Consider the following 16,570-nt stretch of genomic DNA (forward strand, 5'->3'; position numbering starts at 1 on the left):
CTAGTCATCACCACCCACCGCCAACTCTTGAGCTACTCTTTTACCAACGAATAGTGGGATTGACCGTAACATTATAACGCCCCCAGTTTATCAGTTTTCTTGGTTTTGCAGTCTTGTATGAAGAACATTAAGATTTCTAGTACTCATTATTTTCAGGCTTAGAAAATAATTATTGTGGCGGTGTGTTGATGGGTTCTTGTAACTTACCTGGAGAAAATAATTCAACTTTCACTCCACGTGACGATAATAAATTACTTTACTTCCTCCTTTAACGTTTATACAAATCTTAACAGTTGCACACTGCCATAAATTGTTGTAGATCTACGTTACAACTGACGTTCAAACTCCCCTGACTACCTAGGACTAACGTAAACTCAATCAACTTATTTACTTACCAAAAAGCCATCATAGCTCAGAGGTAGAGCACTGGTCTCGTAAACCAGGGGTCGTGAGTTCGAATCTCACTGGTGGCTTCTATATCTTAATTTTGTTAAATATTTAAACTTTGTCATTATTGTTATTTCATGAAATTGAATGAAATAACCTAAAATTACGGTCTGACGTAGTCAAATGGGTTAGGGCGTTTGACTCTTCATCTGAGGGGCGCTGGTTCAAATCTCCGTCATACCAAACATGCTCACCTTTTCAGCAATGGGGGCGTTATAATGTAATTGTCAATCCCACAATTCCGTGGTAAAAGAGTAGCCCAAAAGCTGCCTTCCCTCTGGTCTTACACTGCTAAATTAGGGACAGCTAACGCAGATGGCTCTCGTGTATCTTTATGCGAAATTAAAACAAATTTATTCAACACACCGATTTGCTCAACGCTTTTCAATATTTACAACTATTTCGTGTTTATAATGATGTAACTTCGAAAGTACGAGAAATATTTAACGTCGAATAAAAATTGTCTAAGCCTCTCTAGGCCCTCATGATGTGCTAAAAACACGTAGGTCCAAGAAGCCTTGATGAAACTGAAATAGAAACTCTTATTACCAGAGCGCTTTCAAAAGGTGGGCCTTTCTTCTCCAAAAAGATCCACCTTTCAAAAGCTCTCGGATTATAAGGGTTTCTATTCCAGTTTTAGGCCTGTACCTTAGCATTCTAAATCCGTAAGCCCCCACTTACCAGGATTACCATAGGGGGACTTCATAAAACGTTTCAGCTATTAATTCTTCATTATTAAAAATAATATTATAGATGTCTCTCTCTCTCAAAGTTGTAATATCACTTTCTCCCACAGTCATTTAGAAGAGCTTTTTCTGTACATTTATTCCTTTAGGATTATTACGTCATCACGTCGAAGAATTACTAAATAATTCTGTCCAGGTGGTTAAGATGCTCAACTCCTAATCTGAGGGTCACAAGTTCGAATCCCCGTTGCACTAAACATGCTCGTTCTTTCAGCCGTGGGGGTGTTATAACGAGTCAGTCAGTTCCACTATTCGTTGGTAAAAGAATAGTCCAAGAGCTGGCAGTGATGACTAGCTGCCTTCTCTCTGGTCTTACACTATCAAATTAATGACGGCTAACAAAGAGAGCCCTCGTGTAGCTTTACGCAAAATTCGAAATAAACAAACATAACGAAATAATCCAATGAACTATGATGTTTTATAGCTATAAATCCTTCTATAAATATGCTTTTCTGTAACTTATTATCATTTAATTTGTTATAAAAACAAGTTGACTAGAAGCTGTTTGTTTTTTTCCACATTCGTCTCACGTTTTTCATTGGGACATCTAAATTCTAACTTTTAAGGTATTATACTGCATATATAAATAGCATTTCATAGAACCTTTCTGTCTATTTTTGGCCAGCTCAGCTTACCAGTTTTGGTACTCACAGAAAGGTTTACTGGGTAGTACAATGTGAGGTGCATAAGATAGATATAGAATGCTATTTTTTACACATCTCTGATTTCAAGCCACGGTGAGCAAACCATGAGAAATGTGGGAAAGAAAATATAGTCAACTTGTTTTATAACAGTTTTTAGGCCTAATGATTTCTGTTTTGTTCTTTAACATTTAACTGATTTTTGGCATTTAAAATCATGATTGCCTAAGGTCAAAGTGCAGGGGCCCAGCATGATCAGGTGGTTGGCACTAGACTCGTAATCTGAGGGTCGCGGGTTTCGAATCCCCGTCACACCAAACGTGCTCGCCCCTTCAGTCGTGAGGTCGTTATAATGTGCGGTTAGTCCCACTATTCGTTGGTAAAAGAGCAACTCAAGAGTTGGTGGTAGGTAGTGATGACTAGCTGCCTTCCCTCTAGTCTTACACTGCTAAATTAGGGACGGCTAGCACAGATAGCCCTCGAGTAGCTTTGTGCGAAATTCCAAAACAAACAAACATAACGAAATAATCCAATGAACTATGATGTTTTATAGCTATAAATCCTTCTATAAATATGCTTTTCCACATTTCAATCTACTGTAAATGTGGGTCTATATTAAACAGAACACAGGTGACTCCGCATCTCAGTTTGCTGTAAAAGTGGGGTTTTTCTAAACAGGACACATCTACTTTTCACATTTCAATCTACTGTAAAAGTGGGTCTATATTAAACAAAACACAGGTGACTCCGCATCTCAGTTTGCTGTAAAAGTGGAGTTATACTAAACAGGACACATCTACTTTCCACATTTCGGTCTACTGTAAAAGTGGGTCTATATTAAACAGAATACAGGTGACTCCGCATCTCAGTCTACTGTAAAAGTGGGTCTATATTAAACAGAACACAGGTGACTCCGCATCTCAGTCTACTGTAAAAGTGGGTCTATATTAAACAGAACACAGGTGACTCCGGATCTCAGTCTACTGTAAAGTGGGTCTATATTAAACAGAACACAGGTGACTCCGCATCTCAGTCTACTGTAAAAGTGGGTCTATATTAAACAGAACACAGGTGACTCCGGATCTCAGTCTACTGTAAAAGTGGATCTATATTAAACAGAACACAGGTGACTCCGCATCTCAGTCTACTGTAAAAGTGGGTCTCTATTAAACAGAACACAGGTGACTCCGGATCTCAGTCTACTGTAAAAGTGGGTCTATATTAAACAGAACACAGGTGACTCCGCATCTCAGTCTACTGTAAAAGTGGGTCTATATTAAACAGAACACAGGTGACTCCGGATCTCAGTCTACTGTAAAAGTGGGTATATATTAAACAGAACACAGGTGACTCCGCATCTCAGTCTACTGTAAAAGTGGGTCTATATTAAACAGAACACAGGTGACTCCGCATCTCAGTCTACTGTAAAAGTGGGTCTATATTAAACAGAACTCGGATTACGAGTCGCACGCCTTACGCGCTAGGCCATGCCAGGCCCCCGGAGCTTGTCCAATGAGCATTAAATCCTATTAAAGTTTACTTTGCAACTTGACCACGAACAGTTCAACCTTCTTGGTACTGTTTTCAGAGACAGGACCCTTAGGATTCACTACCTATTCATACCAACTGTTGAGTTTGACCACAGAGGGTGAGACCCCATCAACATTGATTATTTAACTTGACCATCGAGGATTTAACGAATTTTACTGCGAACAATTTACACTTCTAGAAACAGGGTTTAGACATTGTGTAGTTTTGTGCTTAATTACAAACACACAAAAAAGTAGATAATTTATCCCCCCCAGTTGTACAGCGATACGTCTGCGAATTCACACCACTAGAAACCGGGTTTCGATACCTGGTTAATTTCAAACAAACGAACACTTTATTATTTAACTTTGCTCAGCGGAAATACATGATACTTATGTTCGTCCAAGTCGTATGTTTTACGCAACACAACTTGACGTTTGTAACGTAAGAGCACATTAACGTCAAATAGTGTAATAACTAGAAGTATTTTAACATTATAATAGAAAAAAAAAGTTTTTTTAGCTATTTTTATTTTGTAAGAGTGAACAATTGTTTCGTAACGGCCAACAATTTCTTATGACTTTTACCTAAAGTTTTGTTACAGTGAAAAATGCGAACGCAAATCGAAAAATATGCGCATAAAAAGTTAAATTAATTAGTTATAGCGAGAGAAAAAACACACAAGAAAACGCAAACCGAACGTTTTCAAATCGATGAATTCCTCTATCACAAGTTTAAAAACTTAGTCTTCTAATGTAATTAAATATTAAAATTTTAAGATAGGAGTAGAACAGCGAATAAACTGGAGTATGTCACGTGTGTTATACGTTAATGACGTTTTCTATTTGCCTTATAAGTCGCATACAGCAGTTATGTTTCAAAATATTCAAGTAACTGGCCGCCATTGCGATGAATACAGTTTTAAATTAATGTACTGATTTATATTTCTTTGTTGCATGTTGGTGTACAGATGACGTATTAATATTAGAAATAAACGACCTTATGACAGCCAAATGTTGTTTTTATTTAATTAAACACTCAACGTTTCGGTTTACAGTTTCTTCAGCAGGGTTCACTGAAACACAAACTGAAACTGACAGAACAACGTTTTAAAATTTTTGTTACTCAGACCATTTGTAGCTTTGGAGTGTAACAAAATGTATTCTAAATACGGCTGGTATGGGTGTTAAAACTTTAAGTAAAATAAAGTACAGAACACAACTTTCCGACCTTCTTATGTCATCTTCAGGTTTAGAAAGGTTAACAAAGATTCAGATTAAACCTGTAGATGATCTAAGAAGGTCAAACATTGTTCTGTATTTCATTTCAATTAAAGTTTTAATGTCCATACCAGCCGTCTTAAGAATACATTTTGTTACACTGCAAAGATACAAATGGTGTAAGTAACAAAAGTTTTAAAGCGTTGTTCTTTCAGTTTCAGTGAACCCTCCTGAACAAACTGTAAACCGAAACGTTGAGTGTTTAATTCAATAAAAACAACATTTGGCTGTTATAAGGTCGTTTATTTCTAATATTAATGTACTTAGTTTACAAAACGAACAAAATAATAACAAATACCAAAGTTGACAATAGACCTCTAGGAAACTTAACGCCAACTGAGCTGGGTACTAGGATATGATATAGCAGCGTCAGATCGCTATGACAAGTCGTATTAATCACATGAACAACAACAGCGTAATTTGTCTCCTGCTAAAGCTTTCTATCTTTAATTTCGACGTCTGGGCATATATGGAGCACATTAGATACAAACATTAGTATGCTCTCTCTTCAAACCACTTCTAGCATTAAGTGTCTGGCCAATGAAAACCGACACTTTACCATTGTTAGCGCTGTCTAATATTCAAAAATCAGACATACGATATATTTATATGATAAGCAGTATGGATAAAGACAGCCTTATCTGTCTATGTTTGGTTGCGCAAAAGATGCTTTTTATTTTATCTCACTTTTATTTATTTCTTGTCATTCAACTCGATCACGCCAACTTTTCAGATGTAAAATTATTATTTCGAAGTACTCTACATGACATACAAGACTGTTTAAAGCGTTACCTTGGTTTTCTCAAACTTTGTGAGGCAGATCCCTATATACAATATATAATATGCTTGTTTTATTAACACAAAACTTTACAATAACTACCACGTGAAATCGAGCTTCGAATTTTAGTATTTTAAGTTCATAAACCTACCACTGACCCGAAAACAATATGCATCATATATAGATGATGGTAGCGTGAGATACGACAGTTGAAATGGTAGACCTCCATTTATGACAACGAAGTAGCAGCAACAAATATCATGTTTCGTGTTTACGTCCAAACTAAATGACTGTTTACAGACACACAATGTGGATGTTATGTTATTAACAGACAAACGTTTGTTTATTTGATTGAATTTTACGTAAAGCTACACGAGGGCTATCTGCGCTAGCCGTCCCTACTTTTGCAGTGTAATACTAGAGGGAAGGCAGCTAGTTATCACTACCTACTGCCAACTCTTGGACTACTCTTTTGCCATCGAATAGTGGGATTGATTGGCACAAAATAATGTTCTCACGGCTGAAAGGGCGAGCATATTTCGTTTGACGGGGATTCGAACCCGTGAACCTCAGATTACGAGTGCCTTAACCACCTGTTATGCCGAGCCCAAAATAAACATTAGTTGTAGTTTGTTGGGCTTTTTTAAGCGCAAAGCTACGCAACGAACTGTCTCTACGCTCTCCATCACTGGGAATGGAGTCTCGAATTTTTATCGTTATAAGTCCGTGAAATAACTCCGAGGGGAGTAACGTTTTATATATATATATATATGTTATCCGTTTTAAATACCTATAAAATTACTTTCGTCCATTTATATAAGAATATTCCGAAAGTTTTAAACTAACCAGTACACCGAGGGAGCTTACATAGATATTGCAATATATCCTGCACCAATACCATGTCAGTCGTATTCCAGCTGTCCTGATGAGCTTTGGTATGGACGCTAGGCCTTGTCGGCACTGTTTTGTACAGTTGGTTTGGTATGGACGCTAGGCCTTGTCGGCATTGTTTTGTTCCGTTGGTTTGAAGTTAAGCACAAAGCTAACCAAAGGGCTATCCGTGCTCTTTTCACCACGGCTACCAAAACCCAGTTTCTGATGTTTACAACATATCGCTATGTCACTGGCACGGAGGCGTCGGCACTGTACATAACAGGTGTAGTGTGATTGATATATTTTAACATACTCTTCGCTGTTTTCAAAGTGATTATTGTAATATTAAGCTGAAATTCGCATTGCACATTTCTAACACTGGAGTTACTACAGTAATAAGAAGATTCTTATGGCCACTGTTATCATTCAAAGAACTCACAATATTTACCAGAACGCATAAAATCTTTTTCGAAAAACGAGAACCAATTTGAAGTGAAGTTTCTAGTAAAATAAAAGTGGGACAAGTTATACGAGATTTTATATTTTTACCTGTTTAGAAATATATAATTAAACTTACCTTATATGTTCTGTTCTTCTTCCCGTAACACGTGAGTTTACTAGTAGCACTTCACCCACGTGTACAAGTTAAGCCTAATGGCGATTTTTTTTTAAATTTTGCGTTTCTGTATAGCATGACATTCGCGCAAGAGAACACAAAACACCGCAGAATAACTATGATATTTAACTTATATTAATGAAACAAAATAACGTTGCTGTTTCCTTCGGCAAAAAAATATTTTAAGAACGAAAACCTTTACTTTTGCTTTTGGATTACCAATGGGATTGAAATTTTTTACTTTTGCCTTTGGATTGTGAATCGGACGGTCTTATATTGTAACCGCAATTACAGTCACTCATAAATTGTAGAAACAACCATATAAATATGTGTATTTTAAAGAAAGAATATAACTTTTAATTTTGTGTACCTCTTTGTTTTGAATTTAGGCTTAGATAACAATGATTGCAAGGGAAAAACCATTGTTGTAAGATAAACTGCACAATACAATTTTCATCGCACATTTACGTACATGTTTCAACCTAACAATATATTATATATACAAGTTAAAGATTTCTTTTTTTTTTCCTCAACTTTTGTGTATACTGTTGACACATTCGGTAAATCTGGTTTTTAGTTGCACGTGACGAAGACAGACCAAGGCTTAGCTAAATTGTTATACAACCACGAGATAAGGCTCACATTGTTTTCTATGGCCCTAGTAATTAGAAAATTTCTTAGCCCTAGATTCAGTTTGGGCGTTACTTATCCAGTCTTGCTGTAGTTAAATATTAAACACGTTTACTCTCGCCACATAATAAGATCAGTTGTTCACATTTCATGAATAGAAAGATGAGTTTGGATAAAACTAGTAGGGTAACTTATTTTTGATATCGATAGAAATCTGAAAACAAGCTTGAGTGATGGATTACGTTGACCGAAATGTATGCGGTTAGTTATCTACCAAGTAATCAGGTTTCCATATTATTTTACGTATCACATGGAAAAATAAAAACACTAGCAATTATACACGTTGTCTTCCAAGACAGACGTACTGTTTTTGTTTCGTTTTCTTGGCGAGATTGTAAATGAACAATCATTAACCCCTTCTTTGTTTGAAGCAAAAAACATAACAATTAATATCACCACATTTTCTGAAGCGCTTACCCAAATAATTTATTAACTCCTAGAGTATATATTCCACCATCAGAGTGCATGAGGCTATTCTTAATGCTCTAACACTGGTGCCTTGAAATTTTTATAAGCAAATAATTTCGATGTTTAGGAGCGTCTATACACCTATAACGTTAGAAGCGGTTACATACACATGTAAATATTTGAAACTTTGATTAATTCAGTTGTTATGTGCGATAAAAATAGAAGTATTAATCGAATCTGTCTGAAAGGTTCACGCATGTTAATGCAGTAATGGAATGAAATATTTTCAATATCTTACGTTTAGTTCCGGGCGAACTCCAGTCAATTCGACAGTGACCGTGGGTCACTTATGACTGAAAAAAGAAAAAAAATAAATTCGGATGAGAAATCTTCGTACATTTAGATTGTTAAGCAATGTAGGCATAAAAAATTACATTTTGAAAAAAAAAGGAATTTTCAAAACTTTCCTTATAAGTGTAAAAACTAGAAGAGTAGAAGGATCCAAAATCCTGTCCAAAGCTATATCGGAACAGCGCCTTCATCTACGAAAGAGAACCTTTTGATCCACAAAATTATTGGTACTGTAAACGAGGTAATATACAAGCATTTGAAGAAGGCTCAGGATCACAAACCTAAAGTTCACAAGTTTCCAGTTGCATCTCAAAATTCAAAACTAAAAACAACTGGGATCATAGCAATCACATTTTAACACATAGCCTGACGTTAAAATCAATGGATATTGTGTCTTTTGTTGCTTAAACATAGTCTGAGAGATATGAGGCCTAAGACTCACTCGTAATTCTTCACAACAGTTCCAATGATGGATAGTAGATAAAATTATGGTCCCAGATTATTGTCGAAATTCTCATTTATCTCTTACTTTGAACATTAAAAAAAGACAAGAAAATATATATAGAGAAACAAAATACTCTAAATTAAATTAATATAAAAAATAATAAAACAAATTGCGAAAGTTATCCTTAAAGGGCAGCTTTATATGTTACTATAATAATAGGGTTACTTCCACTACAAAAATTACTACTAAAGCTGTGTATATTATGAACTCAATATATTTGAGCACCGTTTCTTCAAAACATTGTTTAAAGAGAGAATGATGAACCTTATTCTCTCCTCACTTATCTAATGTTCCTACTCCCAGGGGCACAGCGGTGTGTTTTCGGACTTACAACGGCAGAAACCTGATTTTGATACCCGTAGTGGGCAGAGCAGTACAGATAGCCCATTATGTAGCTCCGTGTTTAAAGTAACTTCAAAGAACAACTTATTTGATGTGTTTCTTGCAGTTTTGAAACATGTTCGAATAGAATCAAATAAATAAAAGCTAGGAAAACTAAAATCGATGATTATTGTTAGACAAGATTTAAGGTATTAAAGAGCGAGGTGTGAGCAAGTAGTTATTGTAGTTGGACTCTGAACTACAAGGTTCATCGCTCGTGTTCTGTTGCTCTAAAAAAAAACATGCTCCGCCCCTTGAGGCCATGAACACACTATAATAACGACAGTCAAAGCCTACCATTCCGTCAGATGAGAGCAGCCCAAACCCTGGCGGTATGTTCTACTGAGTGGCTCTCTTCTCTTTAGCCTTTCAATTCAAAATCAGGGATGGCTATGCGCAGATGGTCCTTGTGTAGTTTTGTGCGATACGAGTTAAAAATCAAACTTTATTTTCACTAATACAGGCGTGAAATATAATCATTTAAATTTACATGGCGGGGCTCAAAGGACAGATACGATCTTTGTCGATCTCTCTCTATCTCTGGGGATTTGGGTGATCTTATGTACCCTGAAGGGACAGGTGCCCTTTGACCTCTTCCTCCTTCCTTCACTTTCATGATCATGCAGTGTGAGTAGGTATGGCTACTACTTTAGGGTCAAAATAGTTTGAGTTTACTCCGACCCTTTTCTGGCCCGGCATGGCCAGATGAGTTAAAGCATTCGACTCGTAATCCAAGGCTCGCGGGTTCGAATTGCCGTCGCACCAAATATACTCGCTCTATCAGCCGTGGGGTCGTTATAATGTTACGATCGATTCCACTATTCGTTGATAATAGAGTAGCCCAAAAGTTGGCGGTAAGGGGGATAACTAACTGCCTTCCCTCTAGTCTTACAGTGCTAAATTAGGAACGGCTAATGCAGATAGCCCTCGTGTAGCTTTGCGCAAAATTCAAAACAAACAAACAAACAAAAAAACGACCCTACTCAGGGCAATGTCCATGTACTATTTTTGTACATTTAACTTTGTAGACACTGGCTTGGTTTGAATTTCGCGCAAAGCTACACGAGGGCTATCTGCGCTAGTCGTCCCTAATTTAGCAGTGTAATACTAGAGGGAAGGCGGCTAGTCATCACCACCCACCGCCAACTTTTAGGCTACTCTGTTACCAACGAATAGTTGGTTTGACCGTCACATTATAACGCCCCACGGCTGAAAGGGCGAGCATGTTTGCTGTAACGGGGATTCGAACCCGCAACCCTCAGATTACGAGTTGAGTGCCTTAACCACCTGGCCATGCCGGGCCTCTTGAAGATAGATACTGATCAATGGCAGAATTCAACACGTCATGTTTTATGGTCCTTGCTAAGTCATGTTTAGGTTGTCCTTAATGATCTTACGTGTCTCTTATCAAAGATAAAACAAGAGCAAATAATGAATCTAAACTATTATCTTTCTCCCTCCTGTTGGAGTATTGGTAAAAAAGTTATTTTTATAACTGGAGGGCATCTTGAATTATTGTTGGAAAGTCTTATTATTACAGAATGTTTTCTGCTATCACTTGAAACTTTTATTATTACTGGAATTTTGCTCACTGTACAGTATCTTCTTATTTCTGGACTTTATTTCTATTGACAGTGGAAAGTTTCTTGCATTGTTAGACATATTTTTGGAGTTGGAAAGCAGTGACGGATTTATTGGGTGGGAGTGGCTAGCTATTTTTAAAATGTAATGCACATCTTTTAAAAACAATGTAAAAAGGGAGTGACTAGCCACTTCCACCCTCCTAGATCCACTACTGAAAAGATATATTCCGTTGGAAAATACCACGGGTAATTAATCTGATTTAAACTACAACACCCTCTGCCACAAATAATAAAAAAATAATTAATTAAAGCTACCACACACATAACATGGTTGAAAAGTTGAATATGGTAAGTTTAGCATAACCAATATATATATTAAAACAAGAATACAATTTTCAAGTTTTAAGTCGCTCATAAATTATATAACAATAAAACGAAAAACGCTTTTTTGTAATGTACCTGTGTTACCTAATGTACCAATATTATTGTTATGTTACACAGCCGTTTTTGTACAAAGAATATTTGTCGCTGTAGTTTGAAATATACATAAACATTAATGAAGGTACGTGTCCCACTTTCAATAAATTACAGCAGAATTTTCATTTGATCGTTAGATATCTTCTTATGTATACAAAACACAAAAATCTGCGCGTCTGTCTGTTTGTCACTTACGTAACCACTTCCTAAGTCGCTATGCCAATCTCAACATAACTTTGTGTAATGATAATTTAGAACAAGTGAAATATTAATGGATAGCTCGCAAACCCTTTCACCACCTATTATTGAACATTTCTTATCTTTGACGTAAATTAATATTAAATAATTCATAGATGGCGCCACATCCTTACACCAAAAAACTAAAATAAAAATTATTATTTTCTCTAAAACAATATACACACAGTGTCTTATAGCACTTTCTATGGAGGAATACAATGAAAAATGTCCGGCTCTTACGCAATATCACAAAAACTTAACTGAAGTTTATACTATAATAGTCATCATAAGGCTGATACGAAGAACCATTTTTGAGTTATAACCCACTTCCTACTTTGACCCGTGACTTTACGACTTCGACGAAAAGAAGCGTCTACTCCCAATGACGACCAATTAATTAATCACGTGAAATACCGCAAAAGCACGTTAAGAGCTGGGTGTTGAAAGCAGGTAACAAACAGTAAGTACCCCTATTCCACTACCTTTTTGATACCTTCTCCTATAAAGTCATCTGACCACAGCACTCTGTATACCATGTTTTAAGTATATACATACAGAGTTATTAAGGTCTATATAAACGTCTGTTAAAGTAATAACGAATACTGTAATAATATGCTGTAAATAAAGCCCTTCATACACATATTTTGTTTAAGTTCATAACTCAGATAAAAGACAGGTACTTCAGCTAATAGAAACATCGAAATGCATTGATAACAACAGAGACTCAAAATGAAATTGTCCCTATAACAAACGCTTAATTTGACTTTTCTAACTTATTGTATTTTAGCAGATGTTTAATGAAGGCACTCTTAGTTTAGTATCATATCAATAACTTTAATAAAACGGTGATCTTTCCTCGCTCTGAGAGTAAAACATGCTGGATTTGAGAGTACTTACTGTATTACACTGTTATAACACAAAGTCATCTCGTCGCCAGGTGGAGTCTTAACGCAAATATTTTAAGTTATACTGATTAAGAGTATTCGAAAAAAACAACAAATAAAAAACTGCAAACCTATAAAAACCTACATAAGCTGGTTAATGAATGAAAGACGGTTCTGGAATTTAAGATAAGCTCTTATTAGATCAGATATAACATTATATTTTGATCATTTCTGTTTCAACGTTTTTTAGGGTTAGTGGAAAAAATACTGTAAATATTTCTAAAAACTCTTCACGTAGATGAGGTAATTACAATTCTCAGACTGAGGTCGCGCCCCCTTCTTCTATCAACGTGTGTTATATTTACTAACAACGTGCTATAAAAACAGCGGCACGTTTGAAGAGCTGTCGGCCCCCTACTCTAAAAAAATTCCCCTTAATAAAAAGTTGTTCGTGGATAAATGCGATTGAGATATACATTCTTTATTAATCGCTGTCCAGTTCTGGCACCCCAGTGGAAACTATACACCATCTCGCTACTTTCTTTGCGTAATTACATAACATTTCTACGCTCCTCTTAAAGGGGACTTCTTCCCCACACTCCCTCAGTGTTCCGGAAGTCACAGTGAAATCTGATAGTTCAGGGGCCTGGCATGGCCGAGCGCGTAAGACGTGCGACTCGTAATCTGAGGGTCGCGGGTTCGCGCCCGAGTCGCGCCAAACATGCTCGCCCTCCCAGCCGTGGGGGCGTTATAATGTGACTATAATGTGTCAATCCCACTTTTCGTTGGTAAAAGAGTAGCCCAAGAGGTGGCGGTGGGTGGTGATGACTAGCTGCCTTCCCTCTAGTCTTACACTGCTAAATTAGGGACGGCTAGCACAGATAGCCCTCGAGTAGCTTTGTGCAAAATTTCAAAACAAACAAACTGATAGTTCAGTTGTTATACCCCTCTCTCGCGTGTAAACTTCTTGTCCTTGCTATTTCCGGAAAACATAAATGGTTCCTAACATTTGACGTATCTTTCGTAGTAAAAAATTCCCTGAATTTCGATTTTTTTTTTCGGAAACATGTATTTAAAAAAATCCTCCTTGGTGATTCAGCGGTAAATCTCTGAATTTATAACACTAAAGATTTGTTTTGGATACTCGCGGTCGCCATAGCACAAATTTACAATTGTGTAGCTTTGTGTGTGTGTTTTCTTATAGCACATTGGGCTATCTATTGAGTTCACCAGGGGGAATCGAACTCCCGATTTTAGCGTTGTAAATCCGTAGACTTAACGTTGTAGCTTTGTAAATGGCAGTAAAGAAAAGCTAAAACAATGGGCAAAAATCAAGTCTCTTGGCGTCCTCTAGTTTTGAAAAGAGAAATTTTCTTTAAAAACATTTATTAGACACTATTGTGTTCTATACTTTGTTAAACAACTAAACGACATTTCTGAAATTCTGAAGTAAAAATGGTTAATCGTTGATATGTTTGGTTTGGATCAACGTTTGTTGTTAAACATGCTCGCCTTTTCAGGCGTGAGGGCGTTATAATGTGACGGTCAATCCAATTCTACTATTCGTTGGTAAAAGAGTAGCCCAAGAGTCGGCGGTTGGTGGTGATGACTAGTTGCCTTCTCTCTAGTCTTACACTGCTAAACTAGGGATGGCTAGCACAGATAGCCCTCGATTAGCTTTGCGCGAAATCCAAAATACAAACAAACAATTATTGCGAAGACTTCTGGGACAAATAAGATAGGAGATTGTCAGGTCACCATATAGTTATGTGTTGTTTTTTTGTGAGTAAGTGCCAGTGTTATAGTTAAATAAAGCTATAAAGTTACTTCTTTAGGGTTAGACAACCGAAAGAAGTTAAAAAATATCAAAATATTCTTTATGTTTAATAGTTAATGTTTAACATGCGTTATCCGTTCAATTTAACACTTATCAAATAAGAAAAAATATGCAAATTAAAATTTAACATCGAATTTGCGAATCGTTCACCCGAACACACATTTTTTTTTTCTCGGAAGAGTTTTATTTTGATAAGAACTGTTTTAGACGAATATTCTAAATATCGACATTTTGTAAGATAAACCAAGCGTATATATATATATATATATATACACACAAAAATTCATTATTCGACAAACAAATCGAATGTAATAACATTGCTGAAATCAACAATTAGGCTTAAACAAAACTTACCAGTACCAGCTTAACGAAGTTACCCATCATCTTGTCGTTCACTGGAAGAGATACTAAATTAACTAAGAATGCAGACATTTTTTCTATTTAAAAATATCAAAGTGCGTGATATTTATGTTTCATTTGATTGTGTTGTCTTGTTTTTCATCAGATGGTTAAGGTTTGAATTTTAATTTAAAATAAAAATCAAGATTCATTGTGTGCTATTCGTGAAGACTAAAAACATAACTCGGAGGAAACAGCACTACTGTGTGTTCTTTGCTGATTAATCAACAACAGGGCAAAACAACGACTTAAGTGAAGACAAGGAAGCAAAATAAAATAATGTAAGCAGCAGGTATTGCATTGTTCTGGTGACCTTTAACCTTTGGCTTATAGTAGTCATTTTAGCTTATTATAATTAGTAATATAAATGCAAACAACAAAAAGCTCTAATATTTTTAGGTTCTTTAATTTATTTCTTCTTTTAAAAAATGCAAATGTAAATTTCTGAATTACTGTTGTGGAAATAAAAAGTATCGGTTTTGTAGGTAGCGTTGATTTTGATAATACAGTTGCGAATATTTCGGGTTCTGCGCTTTGTTTGTTTGTTGTTGTGTTTTTTTTTTAATTTCGCACAAAGCTACACGAGCGCTATCTGCGCTATCTGTCCCTAATTTAGCAGTGTAAGACTAGAGGGAAGGCAGCTAGTCATCACTACCTACCACCAACTCTTGAGTTGCTCTTTTACCAACGAATAGTGGGACTAACCGCACATTATAACGACCTCACGACTGAAGGGGCGAGCACGTTTGGTGTGACGGGGATTCGAAACCCGCAACCCTCAGATTACGAGTCTAGTGCCAACCACCTGATCATGCTGGGCCTCTGCACTTTGACATTAGGCAATCATGATTTTAAATGCCAAAATCAGTTAAATGTTAAAGAACAGAACATAAATCATTAGGCCTAAAAACTGTTATAAAACAAGTTGACTGTATTTTCTTTCCCACATTTCTCATGGTTTGCTCACCGTGGCTTGAAATCAGAGCTGTGTAAAAAATAGCATTTTATATCTATCTTATGCACCTCACATTGCACTACCCAGTAAACCTTTCTGTGAGTACCAAAACTGGTAAGCTGAGCTGGCCAAAAATAGACAGAAAGGTTCTATGAAATGCTATTTATATATGCAGTATAATACCTTAAAAGTTAGAATTTAGATGTCCCAATGAAAAACGTAAGACGAATGTGGAAAAAAACAAACAGCTTCTAGTTAACTTGTTTTTATAAGAAATTTAATTATAATAAGTTACAGAAAAGCATATTTATAGAAGGATTTATAGCTATAAAACATCATAGTTCATTGGATTATTTCGTTATGTTTGTTTATTTCGAATTTTGCGTAAAGCTACACGAGGGCTATCTTTGTTAGCCGTCATTAATTTAATAGTGTAAGACCAGAGAGAAGGTAGCTAGTCATCACTGCCAGCTCTTGGACTATTCTTTTACCAACGAATAGTGGAACTGACTGACTCGTTATAACACCCCCACGGCTGAAAGAACGAGCATGTTTAGTGCAACGGAGATTCGAACTTGTGACCCTTAGATTAGGAGTTGAGCACCTTAACCACCTGGACAGAATTATTTGGTAATTCTTCGACGTGATGACGTAATAATCCTAAAGGAATAAATGTACAGAAAAAGCTCTTCTAAATGACTGTGGGAGAAAGTGATATTACAACTTTGAGAGAGAGAGACATCTATAATATTATTTTTAATAATGAAGAATTAATAGCTGAAACGTTTTATGGAGTCCCCTATGGTAATCCTGGTAAGTGGGGCTTACAGTTTAGAATGCTAAGGTACAGGCCTAAAACTGAAATAGAAACCCTTATAATCCGAGAGATTTTGAAAGGTGGATCTTTTTGGAGAAGAAAGGCCCACCTTTTGAAAGCGCTCTGGTAATAAGA

General features: G+C 36.3%; 1 non-coding gene across 1 annotated transcript; it reads left to right on the forward strand.

Moving 5' to 3' along the window:
* The first annotated feature begins 401 nt into the window (after positions 1-401).
* Positions 402-473, forward strand: TRNAT-CGU (transfer RNA threonine (anticodon CGU)). Its single transcript has one exon. It is a non-coding gene; the product is annotated as a tRNA-Thr (tRNA).
* The last annotated feature ends 16,097 nt before the right edge of the window (positions 474-16,570 follow it).

This window comes from Tachypleus tridentatus, chromosome 6, assembly GCF_004210375.1.
Source record: "Tachypleus tridentatus isolate NWPU-2018 chromosome 6, ASM421037v1, whole genome shotgun sequence".
Lineage (NCBI taxonomy): Eukaryota > Metazoa > Arthropoda > Merostomata > Xiphosura > Limulidae > Tachypleus > Tachypleus tridentatus.